Source organism: Macaca nemestrina, chromosome 10, assembly GCF_043159975.1.
Source record: "Macaca nemestrina isolate mMacNem1 chromosome 10, mMacNem.hap1, whole genome shotgun sequence".
NCBI classification, from domain to species: domain Eukaryota; kingdom Metazoa; phylum Chordata; class Mammalia; order Primates; family Cercopithecidae; genus Macaca; species Macaca nemestrina.
Window position 1 is genome coordinate 128982436 of NC_092134.1, and position 8809 is coordinate 128991244.

An 8809-nucleotide genomic window follows, 5' to 3' on the forward strand; every position below is an offset into this window, starting at 1 on the left:
TGATACAAAATTTCAGTTAGATAGAAAGGAGAAGTTCAAGGGATCTATTGTACAACATGGATGCTATAGTTATAACAAAATATTTTTGAAAACTGCTAAAAGAGTTGATTTAAGCTTTCTCACCACAAAAATGATAACTATGAGGGAATGCATACATTAAGTAGCTAGATTTAGTCATCCACAACGTGTATATACTTCAAAACATCATGCTGTACATGATAAATATATACAATTTTGAATGTCACTTAAAAATAAAATACAGGAATGCAAAAATTTAAAAAGCTGACTGGGGGCCGGGCGCGGTAGCTCATGCCTGTAATCCCAGCACTTTGGGAGGCTGAGGCGGGCAGATCATGAGGTCCGGAGATCAAGACCATCCTGGCCAACGTGGTGAAACCCCATCTCTACTAAAATACAAAAAAATTAGCCGGGCGTGGTGGCGGGCGCCTGTAATCTCAGCTACTCGGGGGGCTGAGGAGGGGAGTCGCTTGAACCCAGGAGGTGGAGGTTGCAGTGAGCCAAGATCGCGCCACTGCACTCCAGCCTGGGTGACAGAGCCAGACTCCATCTCAAAAAAAAAAAAAAAAACTGACTGGGAAGGCAGTCCCTGTGCAGACTGCACAAAGGAGAGAGGGGATAATAAGGAGGAGATACCCCCTCTCTATGAGCCTTATACTCTTGGGCCAGGTGCACCAGAAAATACTACTGCCAAACTGAGGCAGAAACACTAATTATTTAGCCACCCTATGTAAAAATCTTAATGGAATAGATCCTCGTTACCTTGAGAATAAATTCCGGCCTACTTAGTTTTACATGCAACTGGGTCCTGATGCCTTATTGCCAAATATTATTTGATTTGCCCATGTCTTGCCTATAGGGAAAGAATGGTGGTAACTGTTCTCTCCTGCTTCCTGTTCCATCATTCCCATAACCTATTTCACAGAGAAAATGAAAGCCTTCTGACAGGGGCTCCCACAACTTGCCACCTCCAACTTCCAAAAGTACATAGGCAGACACCCACCTTTTCCTCCCTCTCTCCTCTTATGATGGGAGATACGTCTAACCACCCATGTTCTTATTCATACCTGGTTTTTTGTTTATTTGTTTGTTTTTTGGTTTTTTTGTTTTTTGTTTTTTGAGACAGAATCTCACTCTGTTGCCCAGGCTGGAGTACAGTGATACAATCTCGGCTCACTGCAACCTCTGCTTCCTCGGTTTAAGCAATTATCGTGCCTCAGCCTGGGATTACAGGAATGAGCCACCAGACCAGGCTAATTTTTGTATTTTTGGTACAAATGGGGTTTTGCCATGTTGGGCAGGCTGGTCTTGAACTGCCGACCTCAGGTAATTTTGGCCTCCAAAATTAACGCCTGCCTTGGCCTCCCAAAGTGCTGGGATTACAGGCATGAGCCACCGTGCCTGGCCTCTAAAATATTTTTATTTCTTTCAGAAATATGCTATCTGTCATATGATGCTATACAAGGTTAGGATTTGGTATCTCAATGCTACAAAGAGTCTGTTTTTTCAGCCTTAAGATTTAATGTTAATGCTGGTCAGTTGTGCCTGTATTCCAAAAGGAGGTGAGTGTAATGAGGCATGATGGGACCCCCACTTCCCATCATGGACTGAACTAGTTTTTCAGGTTTCTTTGGAATTCCCTTGGCGGAGATGAGGGGTCCATTCAGTTGAGTGGGAGGCTTAGAATTTTTCTTTCGGTTTATACACTCTCAACAGTATTCAATCATAATACCTAATAAATTGCAAAGGAAAATGTCTCACAGCATACCAAATTCTTCGGATAAAGAAAGACACCAAATAGCTGGGCACGGTGGCTCATGCCTGTAATCCCAGCACTTTGGGAGGCCGGGGCGGGCAGAACACCTGAGGTCAGGAGTTCAAGTCCAGCCTGGCCAACATGGTGAAATCCTGTCTCTACTAAAAATACAAAAATTAGCTGGGTGTGGTGGCGTGTGCCTGTAATCCCAGCTACTTTGGAGGCTGAGGCGGAAGAATCACTTGAACCTAGGAGGTAGAGGTTGCAGTGAGCTGAGATCGTGCCATTGCACTCCAGGCTGGGAGACAGAACAAGTTTCCATCTAAAAAAAAAAAAAAAAGCAAGACACCAAATAATCTGGACTCTAAAATGATGCTTCCCACAATGCTCTTAAAGCAGCAATGTTCAGCTCTTGGTAGCAGAACAAACTTGACCATGGGTGTCGGGAGAATCTAGTCCTTAACAGTGTACACAGTGCTTTTTATTGCCTGGACTCCTTTAATCCTCCCGACAGCACTGTGAGCTGGCATTATTACCCCAGTGTCGCAGATGTAGAAAGTGAGTTCTGAGACCAGGTGCAGTGGCTCACGCCTATAATCCCAGCACTGTGGGAGGCCAAGGTGGGAAGATCACTTGAGCCCAGGAGTTTGAGACCAACCTGGGCAACATAGCGAGACCCTGTCTCTAAATTTAAAAAAAGGAAGAAAGAGAGTTCTGCAGAGGTTAGGAAATTTGCAGAAGAAATATTCGTTACACTGGTGGGACAAAGCCAGATTGGAATCCAGATCTTTTTTGACCCGTTGTTTTCTGATTTCCAAATGTTTTTGCTACTTGACCATACTGAGTAATAGAGCCCATTGCACTGTATCTAGTTTAGTAACTAAAATAGATGACTAGATCTAATGTCAAGAATTTTTTAAATCATTCCACACTTATTGAGCAACCTCTGAGTGTGGCTAGTGATGGAAATGCTAAAGAAAAATAGATCTTGCCTTTTAAAAGATTAGTTAGTTATAAAGGAGGTACGGTTATGAGCAGACAAAAATACTCAGAGACCCTTACAAGGCAACCTAAGAATCTCTGATGAATTCCAAGCTGCATGATATTTCACATTTTAATGTCTCTGGATGCATTTAAAATCAGTTGAATGTCATAGTTTACTTAGCAGCATTTGTTTTCTTTCTTGGTGGCACATAAAATAACAGGGCCTCTCTTACAATCAATAGCATCTTAGAGTCAAGGAACTATGAAATAATTAAATGGCAATTTACTTTATAGCAATGAACAAATATTTGTCAAAGGGCAAACCTTTTTTCTGGAGTTAATAAAGTTAATATCTTTTACCACAAAGCTAGAGGTCAACAGTATCACTATTATTGATTGCCACTACCTGGCTCCGGCTCAACTTCCCCTTGCTCAGGATGAAAGCACAGCAGGCAGTCCCTCAGCTCTGGTTTAGGGCATCTGCCACAAATTAGTCTGACAATTAGGTTAACAATTTCAAATGACAATGCAACCAATGAGTAAAAAATGCATAAAGAATCCTCATAAAGGCCAGGCAGTTTGGCTTAATTTAACCACTTTAGAAGGCCAATGGAGGAGGATCAATTGAGATAGGAGTTTGAGCTCCTATGGTACCCATGTTGGTAACTATGTTACCAGGAGAGGTAACATAGTGAGATTCCCTTCTCTGCAAAAATATATTAAAAATTCGCTGGCAGTAGTGTTGCACACCTGTAGTCCCAGGTATTCGGGAGGCTGAGGTGGCAGGATCGCTTGAGTCCAGGAGTTCTAGGCTGCAAAGAGCTATGATCGCACCACTGCTCCCCAGCTTGGGCAACAGAACAAGATCCTCTCTCAAAAAAAGAAAAATAGGCTGGGCAAAGTGGCTCATACCTGTAATCCCAGTACTTTGACAGGCCAAGGCAGATGAATTGCTTGAGCCTAGGAGTTTGAGACCAGCCTGGGCAACATGGAGAAACCTTGTCTCTATAAAAAATAGAAAAATTAGGTGTGCACCTGCGGTCCCAGCTACTCCAGAGGCTAAGGTGGGAGGATCACTTGAGCCAGGGAGTTCGAAGCTGCAGTGAACCAAGATCGTGCCACTGCACTCCAGCCTGGGCAACAGAGTGAGATCCCGTATCAAAAAAGAAAAGAGAGGCCAGGTGCAATGGCTCACGCCTGTAATCCCAGCACTTTGGGAGGCCGAGGCAGGCAGATCACGAGGTCAGGAGATTGAGACCATCCTGGCTAACACAGTGAAACCCCGTCTCTACCAAAAATACAAAAAATTAGCCGGGTGTGATGGCAGGCGCCTATAGTCCCAGCTACTCAGGAGGCTGAGGCAGGAGAATGGCATGAACCCGGGAGGCGGAGCTTGCAGTGAGCAGAGATCACGCCACTGCACTCTAGCCTGGGCGACAGAGCGAGACTCCATCTCAAAAAAAAAGAAAAGAGAAAGAATCCTCATGTAGGCAGAATATTACAACAAATGAGATAACAAGAGAGGTCAAACAGAAGGACCACACAGTGTTCATGGACACAGTGTTTGAGGGACACTTTCAAAGAAGTCAGTTTCAAGGAGTGAGTCCAAGGGGGAAGCTGAACATTCAGAGAGTATTTGGAAAGCAGTGCCATATGTAGATGTAGATACAGATCGGAAAAGCCAGAGTGACAGAGTACAAAGCATTATGGATGCTGACACCACAGACATGAGTTCAAATCCTCACCAAGCCACACATTAGTTGTTGCCTGGGAAAATTACTTAATTATTTTGAGCATCAGTTTCCTCCTTTTCATTATTTTTAATTTTTTCATCTACAAATAGACTTTATTTGATGTAATATAATAAAACATTTTCAAGTTTGACAATATGTATCTGACCATAAATAATCACTTAATTATGAATATAAGTATATATGGTCACATTAGCAAATCTGCAGTTCAGGAATGTGTACAAGCTTTGTCTGAAAGCACAGTGCCTTCTTCCCATTTCAGGAAAGGCAGCCCTTCCCCATGTGTGGTAAGAAGCAATGTCAATGGGAGTTGGAAGAAGTCCATAATCCGTGTCGAAATTCCACTTTATCCTGAGAGGACAGCTTGCTTTATTGTAGAAAAATAATATTCTCTTTCAGTTATCTCTTATCAAATAAAGGATTGCACTCATTTTTCCCCTTGTAGGTATAGGTACTCTTCTTTTCTCATCTAGTTTCTGTCTCCTTAGCTCATACTTATTACACAGTTGGTTTAAAATACATATATATCTTCAGAGAGACCTTTTCTGTTCCCCTACCTGCCCTTCATGTCTACCATTTGTTGCTGGGTAGGGGTGGGAGTCAGGGGACAGAATTGCTTTGGCACACAATTGATTTAAGATACAGAGAACAGGCTAGGCACAGTGGCTCACACCTGTAATCTCAGCACTTTGGGAGGCCAAGACAGGTAGATCATCTGAGGTCAGGAGTTCAAGACCAGCCCGGCCAACATGGTGAAATCTCTCTCTACTAAAAATACAAAAATTAGCCAGGTGTGGTGGCAGGTGCCTGTAATCTCAGCTACTTGGGAGGCAGAGGCAGGAGAATTGCTTAAACCCAGGAGGTAAAGGTTGCAGTGAGCCGAGATCGCACCACTGCACTCCAGCCTGGGAGACAGGGTGGGTGAGACACTGCCTCAAAATAAAAAATAAAAATAAATACAGAGAACAAAGTATCTAGAAGGAACAGACTGGTGTTCTGGAGTATTTCCCAAGAGTGGTTCAGGTGACTTCCGCTTCACACAATTTGGTTTAATACAATGCTGCTCAACAAGAATGAACATGTTTATGTCCCCATCTCCAGAAGCATCACAACCTTTCATGGACAACCCATTATTCCCACACTTTCTCTATATAACTTACAGTTATGGACCATCTTGTGGGATGGTCCATGGCCCCAATGCACCCTTGTGAAAAATGAGAGTCAAAAACATGCCAATAATCATGTTAATGACAATACAGTTGGGTACCACTCGCACTTCACTGAGATAAAAATCCTCATGGAAGGCATCCCCCTCACGTCTCAGGACCCTTCAGAGCACAAGAAAAAGCTTTGCTCTGGTTGTATGCTGCTCTCCATCCTGAGACCTGTTCCTGAGCTACACCATAACAATAAGGGAGTTAACAAAGAAGTACATTAGTGGGGAAGTTACAGGGACCCTGCAGAAAAGCCAAACTGTTTGACAGAAGCTTGAAACAAACACTGCTCTGGGAAATCATTTGTATTAGCTGATGACTGGGTTCTGTTTTCTAACATGGACATGCAACATATTCAATACTATGCTTACCACGGTTTGCTTGGTAAACCCTTCTGTCACACAACAAAATACATTCTGTCTCATGAATGATTCCCGAATATTCACCACAAGACCTAGACTCCGAAGCATGGGAAGTGTGCATTGGAACTCTCTTCCACTTACATGGATTTGGACATGTGCTAAGAACCTGAAACTGCTTCCTTTCTGGAACTCAACTCTGTCAATGTGCTTACTGCTGAGTAACACTGATCCACGGAAAAAAGGAGAGGTCACCATCTCCCTCATAAGATATTTTGTACATCAGGTCACCCTGTTTGTGACGTTTTAGCCATCCTAAGAAAGGACAGAAGCCACATTCCATTCTGCAGTCTTGGCAAATGACTTTCTTCTGTTTCCACCTCTATTTTGCCTTGTTTATTTCATCTCCATTATCCCGCTTTCAGTCACAAATCATGACTTTTTTTCTACAGTAGTCAGAGTTTTGTAGGACAAACTCAGGTCTCTCTGGCCTCTCAGCAAGCTTCAGGGCTTCATGCATGCCTGCAGCAGAGAGTGTCCGGTTGATTTTCTGGTACTGGCACTGGAGCCGGCTGTGATAGGTGGTCCTCAGGTCCCGGTTGAAGAAGTCATACATAAAAGGGTTAAAGAGAGAGTTTGCATAGCCCAGCCATGGAAATATCCTCTCCGTTAACGGTGGGATGCAGCTGCAGGCAGTGTCACAGAGGAAGGGTCTGGCTGTCAAGAGGAGGAAAAAGGGGAGCCAGCACACGGTGAAGGCGCAGACGATGATCCCCAGGGTAGTCGCCGCTTTCTGCTCCGGCTTAAAGATGGAGATATTTTCCCTTTCATGCCTGAGGAGTCTCGACGGGTTTACACACCCTTCCACCTCCTTCTGGAACTTCACTGTGCCATTCGGGGTGACTGCTGCTGTCTGGCTTCACTCGAGGGAAGCCTTGGAACCTGTGTTAGGCCGCCCTTTTCCTGGAGGCCTTGTAAATCTGGTTGTACATGAAAAGCATGAGGGACATGAAGATTAGGATGCCACTGCGGTGGAGTAAATCGTGTAGCCAAAGTCTTGACTGACCAAGCACACCTTATCATCATTTACATTCTGAGCCCAACCAAAGAGTGGGAGGTAAAGTCACAGAGGCGGAGAGAAGGCAGACAGAAAGAATCATCTTCGCCATGCGTTTCCCATTCTGCCTCATAGGGTACGTGAAAGGCCTCCTGATCCCAAGGTGCCTGTCGATGCTGATCACGTACAGGGTCAAGATCCGGGCCGTGCAGCATATGACATTCATGGAGAAGAAGACGTTACAGAAAAAGTGTCCAAAGATCCACTTGCCCCCGATGAGGTCGGTGACACTGAAGAAGGGCATGACCGCCACGGCCACCGAAAGGTTGGCCAGCGCCATGGACACGATCAGGTAGTTGGAAGGCTGGTGGAGCTTCTTGACGAAGCGCACGGAGACACCACCAGGCAGTTGCCCGCGATCGTCAGCAGCTAGATGAGCGTCAGGACGGAGGCGATCACAACTTTCTCGGCCCTTTCTTGATTTGCTCCCCGCGGCCGGAGGCATTGTCCGGGGGTGCGTCCCAGGTGGGCGCCAGGCTGGCCGTCACCTCGGGGACCCCGCTCAGCAGATGCGGCGTACCGGAGCCCGCGACCGGGTCGGCGCCACCGTCGGGGCTCAGGTCGGGCAGCCTGCCCCCCACCTCTGGCAGGAGGGAAGAGCGGAGGCGCCTGTAGAGGTCCGGGTGGCTGCTGTTAACATCCATCACCGCGCCGCCGTGCGGCGCTGCCCAAGAAGCCGCCCCCACCCCCACCTCCACCGCCCCCCCGCCCGGCCCCCACAGGCTCCGGCTTTCGGCCCCGGGGCTTTAATTCGCGGGTTCCCCTCCGCCTGGCCCAGCTTGAGGCCTGCGCGGGCTGCTGGGGAGCGCCAGGCTCGGCCTCCGGGCTCCGCCAGTCCCAGACCCCCGGCCGCTGCGTGAAACGCGGGAGCGCTGCCGAGCGGGGACTCCCTGCGGGAGGGGCCTCGGACCCCGACGGACGCCCGGCACGCGCGGGCTCGCGGGCGCTCCGGCCAGGCTCGGCAGGCGGCTCCACAGCCCGCAGCAGCCGCGCGGCTCGAAGCAATGGAGGATCAGGCAGCGGCAGAAGTTTCCGTTTCCTCCTTTTTAAATGGCTCCAAAATATTTCTTGTCGGTGGTGTGTGGAGTAGAGATATATTTGTTAAATACCTGACAGAAAGCAGGCACTCAACCCAGTAAATAGTGACAAAATTGGTGAGAAGATTTTTTAATAGGCATGAACGAGAAAAGTCATGCTTAGAAAAGTCATCTGGAAACTGTGATTTAGAGAGATGGTGGGAAAGAGTGGCAGCAGGAAAGTGGTTTGGATGCTCTTTCAATGGTCTAGAAGAGGTCATGGGGCGGGGGTAGAGGGACGGCTACCAAGACAGGGAGCCTGGCCACCACTGTACCAGCGGGATCGAGCCTTCGGGTAGAGGTCCGAAGAAGCGTGAGCAACCCGGGACTCGGAGATTGGAGCCCAGGCACCTGAGAGAGGACGCGGCGGTGGACCGGCCTAGGGAGGATCTTCCCCACCACCGCTGTCTAAAGCCACTCCAGGCGAGAATTGCTTTCCAGAGCCCCAGCGGATAGGTTAGACTCAGAATAAGAGGAGGGGTCGGCGGAGGGGTATCGCCTGAGGCCGGCTGCTGGGTTCCCTCCCCAGACACC

At 47.3% G+C, this 8809-nt stretch overlaps 1 pseudogene; it reads right to left on the bottom strand.

The window, feature by feature from the left end:
- Window positions 1–2902: 2902 nt before the first annotated feature.
- LOC139356859 (5-hydroxytryptamine receptor 7 pseudogene) lies at window positions 2903–7843 on the bottom strand (annotated as a pseudogene).
- Window positions 7844–8809: the final 966 nt, after the last annotated feature.